This window comes from Hyla sarda, unplaced genomic scaffold (genome assembly GCF_029499605.1).
Source record: "Hyla sarda isolate aHylSar1 unplaced genomic scaffold, aHylSar1.hap1 scaffold_460, whole genome shotgun sequence".
Taxonomy (NCBI): Eukaryota; Metazoa; Chordata; class Amphibia; order Anura; family Hylidae; genus Hyla; species Hyla sarda.
In genome coordinates this window covers 207,128-227,625 of record NW_026610473.1, presented here as the reverse complement: position 1 = coordinate 227,625, position 20,498 = coordinate 207,128, and the positions used below count along the sequence as shown (strand labels likewise).

Below are 20,498 nucleotides of genomic sequence, written 5' to 3'. Positions count from 1 at the left end.
GTTGTCAAATAACCCGGATTTAACCCACACAGGTAAGTCCAATGGGGTGCAGGCATGTCCTCTATGCTTACAGCTTCCCGTGGGTGTTGGTTTGATACCGTTTGGGGACAGCCAAGGAGGCATCTGCAGGCAACAAAGGTAGGTGTGTGCTTGTGTGTGTGTTTCCTATGCAGATCCTAAGCCCAGTGTCACATGCAAGTAGGAGGAGTAAGAAGGGTTCCTGGCAAATCCGGGTTATGGATTGCATTTAAAAAGGCCCCGTGGGAGTGCAATGGGCCCCTGTCTTGCTGCTTAGCAATAATGGTATGGGTTTAGGTTCTGCTGTGTGTACTGGTGGTTGACTGCCCCCCAGCCCAGAGTGTGCATGGAAAATTGTCTGGCAGCCTCCCTGACAGCAAGCAGTGATAGTGCCCATGAAGGGGACCTTGTTGGGCCCGCCCCTTTCACGGTTATCGCTTCTCGGCCTTTTGGCTAAGATCAAGTGTAGTATCTGTTCTTATCAGTTTAATATCTGATACGTCCCCTATCTGGGGACCATATATTAAATGGATTTTTGAGAACGGGGGCTGATTTCGAAGCTTGCTTCCGTCGCCCTATGCATTGACCCGATATGGCAGTATCTTCGGGTACAGTGCACCACCCCCTTACAGGGTTAAAAAGAAAGATTCCTACTTTCATTGCTACCTGCTTGCTGGCTAGCCAGCTAGCCAGCCCTGTGGGCCTTGCTGCTGCTGCTTCTGCAGCCAAAAAACAAAAGGTGGTGCTGCTGCTGCTTCTGCTGCTTCTGCTTCTGCTTGTGTCTGGCCGCTGTTGGAGCGTCCAGGCACAGGACTTCTGCTGCTGCTGACTAAATGGCCTCCTTAATTGGATCATTTGAGTAGCCAGCACACCTGTGCAGGTAGGGCATGACATGATAGGCAGCTGCCTTGATAGCGGGTGGGTGCTGAATGTTCCTAATTGACAAAATAAGATTAATGCTTATGAAGAAATATAAAATCTCATCCCTTCCCCAATATCGCGCCACACCCCTACCCCTTAATTCCCTGGTTGAACTTGATGGACATATGTCTTTTTTCGACCGTACTAACTATGTAACTATGTAACATAACATGGGGGGGGGTCTCCTGGCTGTTCACACAGGTGTGTCATTGCTGTACATTGACCATGCATTGCTTCTGTGGTATTGCAAAGGCAAAGACAAATGCTTCCAGCCATCCATTGCACTAATGGATTGGTCATCAGCTGGCTGTCTATGTCCCGCATCAATATAGACCAAAGTACAGAGGGTTAGGCTATGCTATTGTGCACCTACCTGATGCATCAGAAGGTGCGAGGCCCTTGCTAAATTCTGTGCACAGACTTTGAGATCTATGCTTTAGACTGTATCTAAACCTGCTCCAACATGGACTGACATTCTGGCCTACTTTCAGCCGATGCGACTTGTCTGTCGCTGAACAGTCGCTTTTTATGTATTCAGCACCTATGTATAATGTTGTAAAAATGCTCTAGAAGCTAAAGTCGCAGAAATGTCGCACATATTTGGCCTGCAACTTTCTGTGCGACAAATTCAGACAGGAAAAATCAGTATAAATCCTTAGAAAATTATCCCCCAGTGTCTCCATCTGCTGGCGGTATTGAATAAGCATTGCTGCACTGATGGGGTATGCATTAGACGAAAAAAAAGAAGAAAAAGAAGAATAATACGCCCAGAAAAGAGGCGAAAAGGAGAAAAACGTAAAAAAACGTGAAAAAAAAGTAAGAGGAAGAGAAGGGAAAAAAAGGTGGAAATGGGTTTAAAAGTGATTTCGGCGGAGAAATATATATATATATATATATATATATATATATATATATATATACGCGCACACACACACATATATATAAACGTATTCTCCGTTGAGATATTGCAGCCGCTGCTGTGTCCAGGCCCAGGAGCCTTAGCACTGTGCTATGATGTCACTCAATACCACTGACATCACTAGGTGTAAACAACATCTCTCCTTTGCTGTGTATGTGACTATGGAGCTGTTTGGTGATGTCGTCTATTACGGCCTTCATAGAAGCAACAGGAGATTGTTGCATCCATCTAGAACCCTCAGAACTACAGTGCTATGATGTCACTCACTTCCACAGGCCTTGCAGAGTGTAAACAACAACAACCCAGCTTTGTTGTGTATGTAACCATAGGGATTTGTGATGTCACCTAGAACCTTCACAGCAGCGACAGCTTTATGAGGAGCATCAGCACTGCTCTGCCTGAGCAGAACCATCACCGCCATAGGTTGTCAAATAACCCGGATTTAACCCACACAGGTAAGTCCAATGGGGTGCAGGCATGTCCTCTATGCTTACAGCTTCCCGTGGGTGTTGGTTTGATACCGTTTGGGGACAGCCAAGGAGGCATCTGCAGGCAACAAAGGTAGGTGTGTGCTTGTGTGTGTGTTTCCTATGCAGATCCTAAGCCCAGTGTCACATGCAAGTAGGAGGAGTAAGAAGGGTTCCTGGCAAATCCGGGTTATGGATTGCATTTAAAAAGGCCCCGTGGGAGTGCAATGGGCCCCTGTCTTGCTGCTTAGCAATAATGGTATGGGTTTAGGTTCTGCTGTGTGTACTGGTGGTTGACTGCCCCCCAGCCCAGAGTGTGCATGGAAAATTGTCTGGCAGCCTCCCTGACAGCAAGCAGTGATAGTGCCCATGAAGGGGACCTTGTTGGGCCCGCCCCTTTCACGGTTATCGCTTCTCGGCCTTTTGGCTAAGATCAAGTGTAGTATCTGTTCTTATCAGTTTTTCATGCCGGTGGACAGTAACGCCGGTATGGGGCTGGTGGGGATGGGTGCTGCATGGAGGATGCAGGTGTACCAGGGCTTTCCGGGGCTGGTTCTGAGGAATCAGCTCGACGGCTGCCCCGATGTGACCTGTTCCCTCCGGGTCTCGCCATGAGGCTGAGAGGGTCTAGAGCCGAGGTACTTTGTGCCTCGGGGAGTGGTGACCCCGAGGTGCCGAAACTCACTGGGAGAATAGGCTCACTGAGTTGAAGCACGGGCACCATAATCTCTTCACCTTGTGGCACTCACCTCTTGATTCCCGGCCTTCTGGCTAGGATCAGAGAAATTTTTATAGATCCGGCCGGATGTCCGGGCAGTATATCTGCACACATTCACTTATTTATTTCTTTTTTGTCTCACTGTGTCACTTTTTGCGTGTTGTGTGTTCACAGGATTTGTCAGGATGCGGTAGCCCTTCTGGGTGTCCCTCCTGGTGGTCTAGGGGAGGTGTGTGTGGCCATTAGGTTCCGCACCTCCCTGCAAACACCCCGGGTACTCCTGCTTTGGCAGGGTACCTACCGTAATCGGCTCTGCGGGCAGATACCTTGGCTAACGCCAAGGGGGATGCCGGGAGCATTTGTGGTCCCCTAGTAGCTTCGGCGAAAAGGGACATCGAACCTGGAACCTCGCAGGTACCTTTTGGTCCGGAGGCGAAGGGTAAGGTTTGTTGGGGGGCCTCTCTCCTATCGGAGAAGGGCTTGCGATAGACCGCATCCTTTGTGCACGTTTTTTTAGTGTAACACGTTTGCACTTTTTCTTGCACTTTGGGTGAATCGAAAGCACGTTCCTCGGTTTTAAAAAAAAAAAAAAAAAAAATCTGTTCTTATCAGTTTAATATCTGATACGTCCCCTATCTGGGGACCATATATTAAATGGATTTTTGAGAACGGGGGCTGATTTCGAAGCTTGCTTCCGTCGCCCTATGCATTGACCCGATATGGCAGTATCTTCGGGTACAGTGCACCACCCCCTTACAGGGTTAAAAAGAAAGATTCCTACTTTCATTGCTACCTGCTTGCTGGCTAGCCAGCTAGCCAGCCCTGTGGGCCTTGCTGCTGCTGCTTCTGCAGCCAAAAAACAAAAGGTGGTGCTGCTGCTGCTTCTGCTGCTTCTGCTTCTGCTTGTGTCTGGCCGCTGTTGGAGCGTCCAGGCACAGGACTTCTGCTGCTGCTGACTAAATGGCCTCCTTAATTGGATCATTTGAGTAGCCAGCACACCTGTGCAGGTAGGGCATGACATGATAGGCAGCTGCCTTGATAGCGGGTGGGTACTGAATGTTCCTAATTGACAAAATAAGATTAATGCTTATGAAGAAATATAAAATCTCATCCCTTCCCCAATATCGCGCCACACCCCTACCCCTTAATTCCCTGGTTGAACTTGATGGACATATGTCTTTTTTCGACCGTACTAACTATGTAACTATGTAACATAACATGGGGGGGGGGTCTCCTGGCTGTTCACACAGGTGTGTCATTGCTGTACATTGACCATGCATTGCTTCTGTGGTATTGCAAAGGCAAAGACAAATGCTTCCAGCCATCCATTGCACTAATGGATTGGTCATCAGCTGGCTGTCTATGTCCCGCATCAATATAGACCAAAGTACAGAGGGTTAGGCTATGCTATTGTGCACCTACCTGATGCATCAGAAGGTGCGAGGCCCTTGCTAAATTCTGTGCACAGACTTTGAGATCTATGCTTTAGACTGTATCTAAACCTGCTCCAACATGGACTGACATTCTGGCCTACTTTCAGCCGATGCGACTTGTCTGTCGCTGAACAGTCGCTTTTTATGTATTCAGCACCTATGTATAATGTTGTAAAAATGCTCTAGAAGCTAAAGTCGCAGAAATGTCGCACATATTTGGCCTGCAACTTTCTGTGCGACAAATTCAGACAGGAAAAATCAGTATAAATCCTTAGAAAATTATCCCCCAGTGTCTCCATCTGCTGGCGGTATTGAATAAGCATTGCTGCACTGATGGGGTATGCATTAGACGAAAAAAAAGAAGAAAAAGAAGAATAATACGCCCAGAAAAGAGGCGAAAAGGAGAAAAACGTAAAAAAACGTGAAAAAAAAGTAAGAGGAAGAGAAGGGAAAAAAAGGTGGAAATGGGTTTAAAAGTGATTTCGGCGGAGAAATATATATATATATATATATATATATATATATATATATATATATATACGCGCACACACACACATATATATAAACGTATTCTCCGTTGAGATATTGCAGCCGCTGCTGTGTCCAGGCCCAGGAGCCTTAGCACTGTGCTATGATGTCACTCAATACCACTGACATCACTAGGTGTAAACAACATCTCTCCTTTGCTGTGTATGTGACTATGGAGCTGTTTGGTGATGTCGTCTATTACGGCCTTCATAGAAGCAACAGGAGATTGTTGCATCCATCTAGAACCCTCAGAACTACAGTGCTATGATGTCACTCACTTCCACAGGCCTTGCAGAGTGTAAACAACAACAACCCAGCTTTGTTGTGTATGTAACCATAGGGATTTGTGATGTCACCTAGAACCTTCACAGCAGCGACAGCTTTATGAGGAGCATCAGCACTGCTCTGCCTGAGCAGAACCATCACCGCCATAGGTTGTCAAATAACCCGGATTTAACCCACACAGGTAAGTCCAATGGGGTGCAGGCATGTCCTCTATGCTTACAGCTTCCCGTGGGTGTTGGTTTGATACCGTTTGGGGACAGCCAAGGAGGCATCTGCAGGCAACAAAGGTAGGTGTGTGCTTGTGTGTGTGTTTCCTATGCAGATCCTAAGCCCAGTGTCACATGCAAGTAGGAGGAGTAAGAAGGGTTCCTGGCAAATCCGGGTTATGGATTGCATTTAAAAAGGCCCCGTGGGAGTGCAATGGGCCCCTGTCTTGCTGCTTAGCAATAATGGTATGGGTTTAGGTTCTGCTGTGTGTACTGGTGGTTGACTGCCCCCCAGCCCAGAGTGTGCATGGAAAATTGTCTGGCAGCCTCCCTGACAGCAAGCAGTGATAGTGCCCATGAAGGGGACCTTGTTGGGCCCGCCCCTTTCACGGTTATCGCTTCTCGGCCTTTTGGCTAAGATCAAGTGTAGTATCTGTTCTTATCAGTTTAATATCTGATACGTCCCCTATCTGGGGACCATATATTAAATGGATTTTTGAGAACGGGGGCTGATTTCGAAGCTTGCTTCCGTCGCCCTATGCATTGACCCGATATGGCAGTATCTTCGGGTACAGTGCACCACCCCCTTACAGGGTTAAAAAGAAAGATTCCTACTTTCATTGCTACCTGCTTGCTGGCTAGCCAGCTAGCCAGCCCTGTGGGCCTTGCTGCTGCTGCTTCTGCAGCCAAAAAACAAAAGGTGGTGCTGCTGCTGCTTCTGCTGCTTCTGCTTCTGCTTGTGTCTGGCCGCTGTTGGAGCGTCCAGGCACAGGACTTCTGCTGCTGCTGACTAAATGGCCTCCTTAATTGGATCATTTGAGTAGCCAGCACACCTGTGCAGGTAGGGCATGACATGATAGGCAGCTGCCTTGATAGCGGGTGGGTGCTGAATGTTCCTAATTGACAAAATAAGATTAATGCTTATGAAGAAATATAAAATCTCATCCCTTCCCCAATATCGCGCCACACCCCTACCCCTTAATTCCCTGGTTGAACTTGATGGACATATGTCTTTTTTCGACCGTACTAACTATGTAACTATGTAACATAACATGGGGGGGGGGTCTCCTGGCTGTTCACACAGGTGTGTCATTGCTGTACATTGACCATGCATTGCTTCTGTGGTATTGCAAAGGCAAAGACAAATGCTTCCAGCCATCCATTGCACTAATGGATTGGTCATCAGCTGGCTGTCTATGTCCCGCATCAATATAGACCAAAGTACAGAGGGTTAGGCTATGCTATTGTGCACCTACCTGATGCATCAGAAGGTGCGAGGCCCTTGCTAAATTCTGTGCACAGACTTTGAGATCTATGCTTTAGACTGTATCTAAACCTGCTCCAACATGGACTGACATTCTGGCCTACTTTCAGCCGATGCGACTTGTCTGTCGCTGAACAGTCGCTTTTTATGTATTCAGCACCTATGTATAATGTTGTAAAAATGCTCTAGAAGCTAAAGTCGCAGAAATGTCGCACATATTTGGCCTGCAACTTTCTGTGCGACAAATTCAGACAGGAAAAATCAGTATAAATCCTTAGAAAATTATCCCCCAGTGTCTCCATCTGCTGGCGGTATTGAATAAGCATTGCTGCACTGATGGGGTATGCATTAGACGAAAAAAAAGAAGAAAAAGAAGAATAATACGCCCAGAAAAGAGGCGAAAAGGAGAAAAACGTAAAAAAACGTGAAAAAAAAGTAAGAGGAAGAGAAGGGAAAAAAAGGTGGAAATGGGTTTAAAAGTGATTTCGGCGGAGAAATATATATATATATATATATATATATATATATATATATATATACGCGCACACACACACATATATATAAACGTATTCTCCGTTGAGATATTGCAGCCGCTGCTGTGTCCAGGCCCAGGAGCCTTAGCACTGTGCTATGATGTCACTCAATACCACTGACATCACTAGGTGTAAACAACATCTCTCCTTTGCTGTGTATGTGACTATGGAGCTGTTTGGTGATGTCGTCTATTACGGCCTTCATAGAAGCAACAGGAGATTGTTGCATCCATCTAGAACCCTCAGAACTACAGTGCTATGATGTCACTCACTTCCACAGGCCTTGCAGAGTGTAAACAACAACAACCCAGCTTTGTTGTGTATGTAACCATAGGGATTTGTGATGTCACCTAGAACCTTCACAGCAGCGACAGCTTTATGAGGAGCATCAGCACTGCTCTGCCTGAGCAGAACCATCACCGCCATAGGTTGTCAAATAACCCGGATTTAACCCACACAGGTAAGTCCAATGGGGTGCAGGCATGTCCTCTATGCTTACAGCTTCCCGTGGGTGTTGGTTTGATACCGTTTGGGGACAGCCAAGGAGGCATCTGCAGGCAACAAAGGTAGGTGTGTGCTTGTGTGTGTGTTTCCTATGCAGATCCTAAGCCCAGTGTCACATGCAAGTAGGAGGAGTAAGAAGGGTTCCTGGCAAATCCGGGTTATGGATTGCATTTAAAAAGGCCCCGTGGGAGTGCAATGGGCCCCTGTCTTGCTGCTTAGCAATAATGGTATGGGTTTAGGTTCTGCTGTGTGTACTGGTGGTTGACTGCCCCCCAGCCCAGAGTGTGCATGGAAAATTGTCTGGCAGCCTCCCTGACAGCAAGCAGTGATAGTGCCCATGAAGGGGACCTTGTTGGGCCCGCCCCTTTCACGGTTATCGCTTCTCGGCCTTTTGGCTAAGATCAAGTGTAGTATCTGTTCTTATCAGTTTAATATCTGATACGTCCCCTATCTGGGGACCATATATTAAATGGATTTTTGAGAACGGGGGCTGATTTCGAAGCTTGCTTCCGTCGCCCTATGCATTGACCCGATATGGCAGTATCTTCGGGTACAGTGCACCACCCCCTTACAGGGTTAAAAAGAAAGATTCCTACTTTCATTGCTACCTGCTTGCTGGCTAGCCAGCTAGCCAGCCCTGTGGGCCTTGCTGCTGCTGCTTCTGCAGCCAAAAAACAAAAGGTGGTGCTGCTGCTGCTTCTGCTGCTTCTGCTTCTGCTTGTGTCTGGCCGCTGTTGGAGCGTCCAGGCACAGGACTTCTGCTGCTGCTGACTAAATGGCCTCCTTAATTGGATCATTTGAGTAGCCAGCACACCTGTGCAGGTAGGGCATGACATGATAGGCAGCTGCCTTGATAGCGGGTGGGTGCTGAATGTTCCTAATTGACAAAATAAGATTAATGCTTATGAAGAAATATAAAATCTCATCCCTTCCCCAATATCGCGCCACACCCCTACCCCTTAATTCCCTGGTTGAACTTGATGGACATATGTCTTTTTTCGACCGTACTAACTATGTAACTATGTAACATAACATGGGGGGGGGGTCTCCTGGCTGTTCACACAGGTGTGTCATTGCTGTACATTGACCATGCATTGCTTCTGTGGTATTGCAAAGGCAAAGACAAATGCTTCCAGCCATCCATTGCACTAATGGATTGGTCATCAGCTGGCTGTCTATGTCCCGCATCAATATAGACCAAAGTACAGAGGGTTAGGCTATGCTATTGTGCACCTACCTGATGCATCAGAAGGTGCGAGGCCCTTGCTAAATTCTGTGCACAGACTTTGAGATCTATGCTTTAGACTGTATCTAAACCTGCTCCAACATGGACTGACATTCTGGCCTACTTTCAGCCGATGCGACTTGTCTGTCGCTGAACAGTCGCTTTTTATGTATTCAGCACCTATGTATAATGTTGTAAAAATGCTCTAGAAGCTAAAGTCGCAGAAATGTCGCACATATTTGGCCTGCAACTTTCTGTGCGACAAATTCAGACAGGAAAAATCAGTATAAATCCTTAGAAAATTATCCCCCAGTGTCTCCATCTGCTGGCGGTATTGAATAAGCATTGCTGCACTGATGGGGTATGCATTAGACGAAAAAAAAGAAGAAAAAGAAGAATAATACGCCCAGAAAAGAGGCGAAAAGGAGAAAAACGTAAAAAAACGTGAAAAAAAAGTAAGAGGAAGAGAAGGGAAAAAAAGGTGGAAATGGGTTTAAAAGTGATTTCGGCGGAGAAATATATATATATATATATATATATATATATATATATATATATATACGCGCACACACACACATATATATAAACGTATTCTCCGTTGAGATATTGCAGCCGCTGCTGTGTCCAGGCCCAGGAGCCTTAGCACTGTGCTATGATGTCACTCAATACCACTGACATCACTAGGTGTAAACAACATCTCTCCTTTGCTGTGTATGTGACTATGGAGCTGTTTGGTGATGTCGTCTATTACGGCCTTCATAGAAGCAACAGGAGATTGTTGCATCCATCTAGAACCCTCAGAACTACAGTGCTATGATGTCACTCACTTCCACAGGCCTTGCAGAGTGTAAACAACAACAACCCAGCTTTGTTGTGTATGTAACCATAGGGATTTGTGATGTCACCTAGAACCTTCACAGCAGCGACAGCTTTATGAGGAGCATCAGCACTGCTCTGCCTGAGCAGAACCATCACCGCCATAGGTTGTCAAATAACCCGGATTTAACCCACACAGGTAAGTCCAATGGGGTGCAGGCATGTCCTCTATGCTTACAGCTTCCCGTGGGTGTTGGTTTGATACCGTTTGGGGACAGCCAAGGAGGCATCTGCAGGCAACAAAGGTAGGTGTGTGCTTGTGTGTGTGTTTCCTATGCAGATCCTAAGCCCAGTGTCACATGCAAGTAGGAGGAGTAAGAAGGGTTCCTGGCAAATCCGGGTTATGGATTGCATTTAAAAAGGCCCCGTGGGAGTGCAATGGGCCCCTGTCTTGCTGCTTAGCAATAATGGTATGGGTTTAGGTTCTGCTGTGTGTACTGGTGGTTGACTGCCCCCCAGCCCAGAGTGTGCATGGAAAATTGTCTGGCAGCCTCCCTGACAGCAAGCAGTGATAGTGCCCATGAAGGGGACCTTGTTGGGCCCGCCCCTTTCACGGTTATCGCTTCTCGGCCTTTTGGCTAAGATCAAGTGTAGTATCTGTTCTTATCAGTTTAATATCTGATACGTCCCCTATCTGGGGACCATATATTAAATGGATTTTTGAGAACGGGGGCTGATTTCGAAGCTTGCTTCCGTCGCCCTATGCATTGACCCGATATGGCAGTATCTTCGGGTACAGTGCACCACCCCCTTACAGGGTTAAAAAGAAAGATTCCTACTTTCATTGCTACCTGCTTGCTGGCTAGCCAGCTAGCCAGCCCTGTGGGCCTTGCTGCTGCTGCTTCTGCAGCCAAAAAACAAAAGGTGGTGCTGCTGCTGCTTCTGCTGCTTCTGCTTCTGCTTGTGTCTGGCCGCTGTTGGAGCGTCCAGGCACAGGACTTCTGCTGCTGCTGACTAAATGGCCTCCTTAATTGGATCATTTGAGTAGCCAGCACACCTGTGCAGGTAGGGCATGACATGATAGGCAGCTGCCTTGATAGCGGGTGGGTGCTGAATGTTCCTAATTGACAAAATAAGATTAATGCTTATGAAGAAATATAAAATCTCATCCCTTCCCCAATATCGCGCCACACCCCTACCCCTTAATTCCCTGGTTGAACTTGATGGACATATGTCTTTTTTCGACCGTACTAACTATGTAACTATGTAACATAACATGGGGGGGGGGGGTCTCCTGGCTGTTCACACAGGTGTGTCATTGCTGTACATTGACCATGCATTGCTTCTGTGGTATTGCAAAGGCAAAGACAAATGCTTCCAGCCATCCATTGCACTAATGGATTGGTCATCAGCTGGCTGTCTATGTCCCGCATCAATATAGACCAAAGTACAGAGGGTTAGGCTATGCTATTGTGCACCTACCTGATGCATCAGAAGGTGCGAGGCCCTTGCTAAATTCTGTGCACAGACTTTGAGATCTATGCTTTAGACTGTATCTAAACCTGCTCCAACATGGACTGACATTCTGGCCTACTTTCAGCCGATGCGACTTGTCTGTCGCTGAACAGTCGCTTTTTATGTATTCAGCACCTATGTATAATGTTGTAAAAATGCTCTAGAAGCTAAAGTCGCAGAAATGTCGCACATATTTGGCCTGCAACTTTCTGTGCGACAAATTCAGACAGGAAAAATCAGTATAAATCCTTAGAAAATTATCCCCCAGTGTCTCCATCTGCTGGCGGTATTGAATAAGCATTGCTGCACTGATGGGGTATGCATTAGACGAAAAAAAAGAAGAAAAAGAAGAATAATACGCCCAGAAAAGAGGCGAAAAGGAGAAAAACGTAAAAAAACGTGAAAAAAAAGTAAGAGGAAGAGAAGGGAAAAAAAGGTGGAAATGGGTTTAAAAGTGATTTCGGCGGAGAAATATATATATATATATATATATATATATATATATATATATATATATATATACGCGCACACACACACATATATATAAACGTATTCTCCGTTGAGATATTGCAGCCGCTGCTGTGTCCAGGCCCAGGAGCCTTAGCACTGTGCTATGATGTCACTCAATACCACTGACATCACTAGGTGTAAACAACATCTCTCCTTTGCTGTGTATGTGACTATGGAGCTGTTTGGTGATGTCGTCTATTACGGCCTTCATAGAAGCAACAGGAGATTGTTGCATCCATCTAGAACCCTCAGAACTACAGTGCTATGATGTCACTCACTTCCACAGGCCTTGCAGAGTGTAAACAACAACAACCCAGCTTTGTTGTGTATGTAACCATAGGGATTTGTGATGTCACCTAGAACCTTCACAGCAGCGACAGCTTTATGAGGAGCATCAGCACTGCTCTGCCTGAGCAGAACCATCACCGCCATAGGTTGTCAAATAACCCGGATTTAACCCACACAGGTAAGTCCAATGGGGTGCAGGCATGTCCTCTATGCTTACAGCTTCCCGTGGGTGTTGGTTTGATACCGTTTGGGGACAGCCAAGGAGGCATCTGCAGGCAACAAAGGTAGGTGTGTGCTTGTGTGTGTGTTTCCTATGCAGATCCTAAGCCCAGTGTCACATGCAAGTAGGAGGAGTAAGAAGGGTTCCTGGCAAATCCGGGTTATGGATTGCATTTAAAAAGGCCCCGTGGGAGTGCAATGGGCCCCTGTCTTGCTGCTTAGCAATAATGGTATGGGTTTAGGTTCTGCTGTGTGTACTGGTGGTTGACTGCCCCCCAGCCCAGAGTGTGCATGGAAAATTGTCTGGCAGCCTCCCTGACAGCAAGCAGTGATAGTGCCCATGAAGGGGACCTTGTTGGGCCCGCCCCTTTCACGGTTATCGCTTCTCGGCCTTTTGGCTAAGATCAAGTGTAGTATCTGTTCTTATCAGTTTAATATCTGATACGTCCCCTATCTGGGGACCATATATTAAATGGATTTTTGAGAACGGGGGCTGATTTCGAAGCTTGCTTCCGTCGCCCTATGCATTGACCCGATATGGCAGTATCTTCGGGTACAGTGCACCACCCCCTTACAGGGTTAAAAAGAAAGATTCCTACTTTCATTGCTACCTGCTTGCTGGCTAGCCAGCTAGCCAGCCCTGTGGGCCTTGCTGCTGCTGCTTCTGCAGCCAAAAAACAAAAGGTGGTGCTGCTGCTGCTTCTGCTGCTTCTGCTTCTGCTTGTGTCTGGCCGCTGTTGGAGCGTCCAGGCACAGGACTTCTGCTGCTGCTGACTAAATGGCCTCCTTAATTGGATCATTTGAGTAGCCAGCACACCTGTGCAGGTAGGGCATGACATGATAGGCAGCTGCCTTGATAGCGGGTGGGTGCTGAATGTTCCTAATTGACAAAATAAGATTAATGCTTATGAAGAAATATAAAATCTCATCCCTTCCCCAATATCGCGCCACACCCCTACCCCTTAATTCCCTGGTTGAACTTGATGGACATATGTCTTTTTTCGACCGTACTAACTATGTAACTATGTACCATAACATGGGGGGGGGGGTCTCCTGGCTGTTCACACAGGTGTGTCATTGCTGTACATTGACCATGCATTGCTTCTGTGGTATTGCAAAGGCAAAGACAAATGCTTCCAGCCATCCATTGCACTAATGGATTGGTCATCAGCTGGCTGTCTATGTCCCGCATCAATATAGACCAAAGTACAGAGGGTTAGGCTATGCTATTGTGCACCTACCTGATGCATCAGAAGGTGCGAGGCCCTTGCTAAATTCTGTGCACAGACTTTGAGATCTATGCTTTAGACTGTATCTAAACCTGCTCCAACATGGACTGACATTCTGGCCTACTTTCAGCCGATGCGACTTGTCTGTCGCTGAACAGTCGCTTTTTATGTATTCAGCACCTATGTATAATGTTGTAAAAATGCTCTAGAAGCTAAAGTCGCAGAAATGTCGCACATATTTGGCCTGCAACTTTCTGTGCGACAAATTCAGACAGGAAAAATCAGTATAAATCCTTAGAAAATTATCCCCCAGTGTCTCCATCTGCTGGCGGTATTGAATAAGCATTGCTGCACTGATGGGGTATGCATTAGACGAAAAAAAAGAAGAAAAAGAAGAATAATACGCCCAGAAAAGAGGCGAAAAGGAGAAAAACGTAAAAAAACGTGAAAAAAAAGTAAGAGGAAGAGAAGGGAAAAAAAGGTGGAAATGGGTTTAAAAGTGATTTCGGCGGAGAAATATATATATATATATATATATATATATATATATATATATATATATACGCGCACACACACACATATATATAAACGTATTCTCCGTTGAGATATTGCAGCCGCTGCTGTGTCCAGGCCCAGGAGCCTTAGCACTGTGCTATGATGTCACTCAATACCACTGACATCACTAGGTGTAAACAACATCTCTCCTTTGCTGTGTATGTGACTATGGAGCTGTTTGGTGATGTCGTCTATTACGGCCTTCATAGAAGCAACAGGAGATTGTTGCATCCATCTAGAACCCTCAGAACTACAGTGCTATGATGTCACTCACTTCCACAGGCCTTGCAGAGTGTAAACAACAACAACCCAGCTTTGTTGTGTATGTAACCATAGGGATTTGTGATGTCACCTAGAACCTTCACAGCAGCGACAGCTTTATGAGGAGCATCAGCACTGCTCTGCCTGAGCAGAACCATCACCGCCATAGGTTGTCAAATAACCCGGATTTAACCCACACAGGTAAGTCCAATGGGGTGCAGGCATGTCCTCTATGCTTACAGCTTCCCGTGGGTGTTGGTTTGATACCGTTTGGGGACAGCCAAGGAGGCATCTGCAGGCAACAAAGGTAGGTGTGTGCTTGTGTGTGTGTTTCCTATGCAGATCCTAAGCCCAGTGTCACATGCAAGTAGGAGGAGTAAGAAGGGTTCCTGGCAAATCCGGGTTATGGATTGCATTTAAAAAGGCCCCGTGGGAGTGCAATGGGCCCCTGTCTTGCTGCTTAGCAATAATGGTATGGGTTTAGGTTCTGCTGTGTGTACTGGTGGTTGACTGCCCCCCAGCCCAGAGTGTGCATGGAAAATTGTCTGGCAGCCTCCCTGACAGCAAGCAGTGATAGTGCCCATGAAGGGGACCTTGTTGGGCCCGCCCCTTTCACGGTTATCGCTTCTCGGCCTTTTGGCTAAGATCAAGTGTAGTATCTGTTCTTATCAGTTTAATATCTGATACGTCCCCTATCTGGGGACCATATATTAAATGGATTTTTGAGAACGGGGGCTGATTTCGAAGCTTGCTTCCGTCGCCCTATGCATTGACCCGATATGGCAGTATCTTCGGGTACAGTGCACCACCCCCTTACAGGGTTAAAAAGAAAGATTCCTACTTTCATTGCTACCTGCTTGCTGGCTAGCCAGCTAGCCAGCCCTGTGGGCCTTGCTGCTGCTGCTTCTGCAGCCAAAAAACAAAAGGTGGTGCTGCTGCTGCTTCTGCTGCTTCTGCTTCTGCTTGTGTCTGGCCGCTGTTGGAGCGTCCAGGCACAGGACTTCTGCTGCTGCTGACTAAATGGCCTCCTTAATTGGATCATTTGAGTAGCCAGCACACCTGTGCAGGTAGGGCATGACATGATAGGCAGCTGCCTTGATAGCGGGTGGGTGCTGAATGTTCCTAATTGACAAAATAAGATTAATGCTTATGAAGAAATATAAAATCTCATCCCTTCCCCAATATCGCGCCACACCCCTACCCCTTAATTCCCTGGTTGAACTTGATGGACATATGTCTTTTTTCGACCGTACTAACTATGTAACTATGTACCATAACATGGGGGGGGGGGTCTCCTGGCTGTTCACACAGGTGTGTCATTGCTGTACATTGACCATGCATTGCTTCTGTGGTATTGCAAAGGCAAAGACAAATGCTTCCAGCCATCCATTGCACTAATGGATTGGTCATCAGCTGGCTGTCTATGTCCCGCATCAATATAGACCAAAGTACAGAGGGTTAGGCTATGCTATTGTGCACCTACCTGATGCATCAGAAGGTGCGAGGCCCTTGCTAAATTCTGTGCACAGACTTTGAGATCTATGCTTTAGACTGTATCTAAACCTGCTCCAACATGGACTGACATTCTGGCCTACTTTCAGCCGATGCGACTTGTCTGTCGCTGAACAGTCGCTTTTTATGTATTCAGCACCTATGTATAATGTTGTAAAAATGCTCTAGAAGCTAAAGTCGCAGAAATGTCGCACATATTTGGCCTGCAACTTTCTGTGCGACAAATTCAGACAGGAAAAATCAGTATAAATCCTTAGAAAATTATCCCCCAGTGTCTCCATCTGCTGGCGGTATTGAATAAGCATTGCTGCACTGATGGGGTATGCATTAGACGAAAAAAAAGAAGAAAAAGAAGAATAATACGCCCAGAAAAGAGGCGAAAAGGAGAAAAACGTAAAAAAACGTGAAAAAAAAGTAAGAGGAAGAGAAGGGAAAAAAAGGTGGAAATGGGTTTAAAAGTGATTTCGGCGGAGAAATATATATATATATATATATATATATATATATATATATATATACGCGCACACACACACATATATATAAACGTATTCTCCGTTGAGATATTGCAGCCGCTGCTGTGTCCAGGCCCAGGAGCCTTAGCACTGTGCTATGATGTCACTCAATACCACTGACATCACTAGGTGTAAACAACATCTCTCCTTTGCTGTGTATGTGACTATGGAGCTGTTTGGTGATGTCGTCTATTACGGCCTTCATAGAAGCAACAGGAGATTGTTGCATCCATCTAGAACCCTCAGAACTACAGTGCTATGATGTCACTCACTTCCACAGGCCTTGCAGAGTGTAAACAACAACAACCCAGCTTTGTTGTGTATGTAACCATAGGGATTTGTGATGTCACCTAGAACCTTCACAGCAGCGACAGCTTTATGAGGAGCATCAGCACTGCTCTGCCTGAGCAGAACCATCACCGCCATAGGTTGTCAAATAACCCGGATTTAACCCACACAGGTAAGTCCAATGGGGTGCAGGCATGTCCTCTATGCTTACAGCTTCCCGTGGGTGTTGGTTTGATACCGTTTGGGGACAGCCAAGGAGGCATCTGCAGGCAACAAAGGTAGGTGTGTGCTTGTGTGTGTGTTTCCTATGCAGATCCTAAGCCCAGTGTCACATGCAAGTAGGAGGAGTAAGAAGGGTTCCTGGCAAATCCGGGTTATGGATTGCATTTAAAAAGGCCCCGTGGGAGTGCAATGGGCCCCTGTCTTGCTGCTTAGCAATAATGGTATGGGTTTAGGTTCTGCTGTGTGTACTGGTGGTTGACTGCCCCCCAGCCCAGAGTGTGCATGGAAAATTGTCTGGCAGCCTCCCTGACAGCAAGCAGTGATAGTGCCCATGAAGGGGACCTTGTTGGGCCCGCCCCTTTCACGGTTATCGCTTCTCGGCCTTTTGGCTAAGATCAAGTGTAGTATCTGTTCTTATCAGTTTAATATCTGATACGTCCCCTATCTGGGGACCATATATTAAATGGATTTTTGAGAACGGGGGCTGATTTCGAAGCTTGCTTCCGTCGCCCTATGCATTGACCCGATATGGCAGGATCTTCGGGTACAGTGCACCACCCCCTTACAGGGTTAAAAAGAAAGATTCCTACTTTCATTGCTACCTGCTTGCTGGCTAGCCAGCTAGCCAGCCCTGTGGGCCTTGCTGCTGCTGCTTCTGCAGCCAAAAAACAAAAGGTGGTGCTGCTGCTGCTTCTGCTGCTTCTGCTTCTGCTTGTGTCTGGCCGCTGTTGGAGCGTCCAGGCACAGGACTTCTGCTGCTGCTGACTAAATGGCCTCCTTAATTGGATCATTTGAGTAGCCAGCACACCTGTGCAGGTAGGGCATGACATGATAGGCAGCTGCCTTGATAGCGGGTGGGTGCTGAATGTTCCTAATTGACAAAATAAGATTAATGCTTATGAAGAAATATAAAATCTCATCCCTTCCCCAATATCGCGCCACACCCCTACCCCTTAATTCCCTGGTTGAACTTGATGGACATATGTCTTTTTTCGACCGTACTAACTATGTAACTATGTAACATAACATGGGGGGGGGGTCTCCTGGCTGTTCACACAGGTGTGTCATTGCTGTACATTGACCATGCATTGCTTCTGTGGTATTGCAAAGGCAAAGACAAATGCTTCCAGCCATCCATTGCACTAATGGATTGGTCATCAGCTGGCTGTCTATGTCCCGCATCAATATAGACCAAAGTACAGAGGGTTAGGCTATGCTATTGTGCACCTACCTGATGCATCAGAAGGTGCGAGGCCCTTGCTAAATTCTGTGCACAGACTTTGAGATCTATGCTTTAGACTGTATCTAAACCTGCTCCAACATGGACTGACATTCTGGCCTACTTTCAGCCGATGCGACTTGTCTGTCGCTGAACAGTCGCTTTTTATGTATTCAGCACCTATGTATAATGTTGTAAAAATGCTCTAGAAGCTAAAGTCGCAGAAATGTCGCACATATTTGGCCTGCAACTTTCTGTGCGACAAATTCAGACAGGAAAAATCAGTATAAATCCTTAGAAAATTATCCCCCAGTGTCTCCATCTGCTGGCGGTATTGAATAAGCATTGCTGCACTGATGGGGTATGCATTAGACGAAAAAAAAGAAGAAAAAGAAGAATAATACGCCCAGAAAAGAGGCGAAAAGGAGAAAAACGTAAAAAAACGTGAAAAAAAAGTAAGAGGAAGAGAAGGGAAAAAAAGGTGGAAATGGGTTTAAAAGTGATTTCGGCGGAGAAATATATATATATATATATATATATATATATATATATATATATACGCGCACACACACACATATATATAAACGTATTCTCCGTTGAGATATTGCAGCCGCTGCTGTGTCCAGGCCCAGGAGCCTTAGCACTGTGCTATGATGTCACTCAATACCACTGACATCACTAGGTGTAAACAACATCTCTCCTTTGCTGTGTATGTGACTATGGAGCTGTTTGGTGATGTCGTCTATTACGGCCTTCATAGAAGCAACAGGAGATTGTTGCATCCATCTAGAACCCTCAGAACTACAGTGCTATGATGTCACTCACTTCCACAGGCCTTGCAGAGTGTAAACAACAACAACCCAGCTTTGTTGTGTATGTAACCATAGGGATTTGTGATGTCACCTAGAACCTTCACAGCAGCGACAGCTTTATGAGGAGCATCAGCACTGCTCTGCCTGAGCAGAACCATCACCGCCATAGGTTGTCAAATAACCCGGATTTAACCCACACAGGTAAGTCCAATGGGGTGCAGGCATGTCCTCTATGCTTACAGCTTCCCGTGGGTGTTGGTTTGATACCGTTTGGGGACAGCCAAGGAGGCATCTGCAGGCAACAAAGGTAGGTGTGTGCTTGTGTGTGTGTTTCCTATGCAGATCCTAAGCCCAGTGTCACATGCAAGTAGGAGGAGTAAGAAGGGTTCCTGGCAAATCCGGGTTATGGATTGCATTTAAAAAGGCCCCGTGGGAGTGCAATGGGCCCCTGTCTTGCTGCTTAGCAATAATGGTATGGGTTTAGGTTCTGCTGTGTGTACTGGTGGTTGACTGCCCCCCAGCCCAGAGTGTGCATGGAAAATTGTCTGGCAGCCTCCCTGACAGCAAGCAGTGATAGTGCCCATGAAGGGGACCTTGTTGGGCCCGCCCCTTTCACGGTTATCGCTTCTCGGCCTTTTGGCTAAGATCAAGTGTAGTATCTGTTCTTATCAGTTTAATATCTGATACGTCCCCTATCTGGGGACCATATATTAAATGGATTTTTGAGAACGGGGGCTGATTTCGAAGCTTGCTTCCGTCGCCCTATGCATTGACCCGATATGGCAGTATCTTCGGGTACAGTGCACCACCCCCTTACAGGGTTAAAAAGAAAGATTCCTACTTTCATTGCTACCTGCTTGCTGGCTAGCCAGCTAGCCAGCCCTGTGGGCCTTGCTGCTGCTGCTTCTGCAGCCAAAAAACAAAAGGTGGTGCTGCTGCTGCTTCTGCTGCTTCTGCTTCTGCTTGTGTCTGGCCGCTGTTGGAGCGTCCAGGCACAGGACTTCTGCTGCTGCTGACTAAATGGCCTCCTTAATTGGATCATTTGAGTAGCCAGCACACCTGTGCAGGTAGGGCATGACATGATAGGCAGCTGCCTTGATAGCGGGTGGGTGCTGAATGTTCCTAATTGACAAAATAAGATTAATGCTTATGAAGAAATATAAAATCTCATCCCTTCCCCAATATCGCGCCACACCCCTACCCCTTAATTCCCTGGTTGAACTTGATGGACATATGTCTTTTTTCGACCGTACTAACTATGTAACTATGTAACATAACATGGGGGGGGGGGTCTCCTGGCTGTTCACACAGGTGTGTCATTGCTGTACATTGACCATGCATTGCTTCTGTGGTATTGCAAAGGCAAAGACAAATGCTTCCAGCCATCCATTGCACTAATGGATTGGTCATCAGCTGGCTGTCTATGTCCCGCATCAATATAGACCAAAGTACAGAGGGTTAGGCTATGCTATTGTGCACCTACCTGATGCATCAGAAGGTGCGAGGCCCTTGCTAAATT

The 20,498-nt window shown here is 46.5% G+C and overlaps 10 non-coding genes across 10 annotated transcripts; all 10 read left to right on the top strand.

Annotated features, from left to right (window-relative positions):
- Positions 1 to 451: 451 nt before the first annotated feature.
- Positions 452 to 642, top strand: LOC130335843 (U2 spliceosomal RNA). Its single transcript, XR_008877384.1, has one exon. It is a non-coding gene; the product is annotated as a U2 spliceosomal RNA (small nuclear RNA).
- Positions 643 to 2,732: 2,090 nt separating this feature from the next.
- Positions 2,733 to 2,920, top strand: LOC130335874 (U2 spliceosomal RNA). Its single transcript, XR_008877409.1, has one exon. It is a non-coding gene; the product is annotated as a U2 spliceosomal RNA (small nuclear RNA).
- Positions 2,921 to 3,612: 692 nt separating this feature from the next.
- Positions 3,613 to 3,794, top strand: LOC130335865 (U2 spliceosomal RNA). The gene has a single exon (XR_008877403.1). It is a non-coding gene; the product is annotated as a U2 spliceosomal RNA (small nuclear RNA).
- A 2,095-nt stretch (positions 3,795 to 5,889) lies between these two features.
- LOC130335842 (U2 spliceosomal RNA) lies at positions 5,890 to 6,080 on the top strand. Its single transcript, XR_008877383.1, has one exon. It is a non-coding gene; the product is annotated as a U2 spliceosomal RNA (small nuclear RNA).
- Positions 6,081 to 8,171: 2,091 nt separating this feature from the next.
- Positions 8,172 to 8,362, top strand: LOC130335841 (U2 spliceosomal RNA). Its single transcript, XR_008877382.1, has one exon. It is a non-coding gene; the product is annotated as a U2 spliceosomal RNA (small nuclear RNA).
- A 2,093-nt stretch (positions 8,363 to 10,455) lies between these two features.
- On the top strand, positions 10,456 to 10,646 carry LOC130335840 (U2 spliceosomal RNA). Its single transcript, XR_008877381.1, has one exon. It is a non-coding gene; the product is annotated as a U2 spliceosomal RNA (small nuclear RNA).
- A 2,101-nt stretch (positions 10,647 to 12,747) lies between these two features.
- Positions 12,748 to 12,938, top strand: LOC130335839 (U2 spliceosomal RNA). Its single transcript, XR_008877380.1, has one exon. It is a non-coding gene; the product is annotated as a U2 spliceosomal RNA (small nuclear RNA).
- Positions 12,939 to 15,034: 2,096 nt separating this feature from the next.
- On the top strand, positions 15,035 to 15,225 carry LOC130335837 (U2 spliceosomal RNA). Its single transcript, XR_008877379.1, has one exon. It is a non-coding gene; the product is annotated as a U2 spliceosomal RNA (small nuclear RNA).
- A 2,092-nt stretch (positions 15,226 to 17,317) lies between these two features.
- LOC130335856 (U2 spliceosomal RNA) lies at positions 17,318 to 17,508 on the top strand. Its single transcript, XR_008877396.1, has one exon. It is a non-coding gene; the product is annotated as a U2 spliceosomal RNA (small nuclear RNA).
- Positions 17,509 to 19,599: 2,091 nt separating this feature from the next.
- On the top strand, positions 19,600 to 19,790 carry LOC130335835 (U2 spliceosomal RNA). The gene has a single exon (XR_008877377.1). It is a non-coding gene; the product is annotated as a U2 spliceosomal RNA (small nuclear RNA).
- Positions 19,791 to 20,498: the final 708 nt, after the last annotated feature.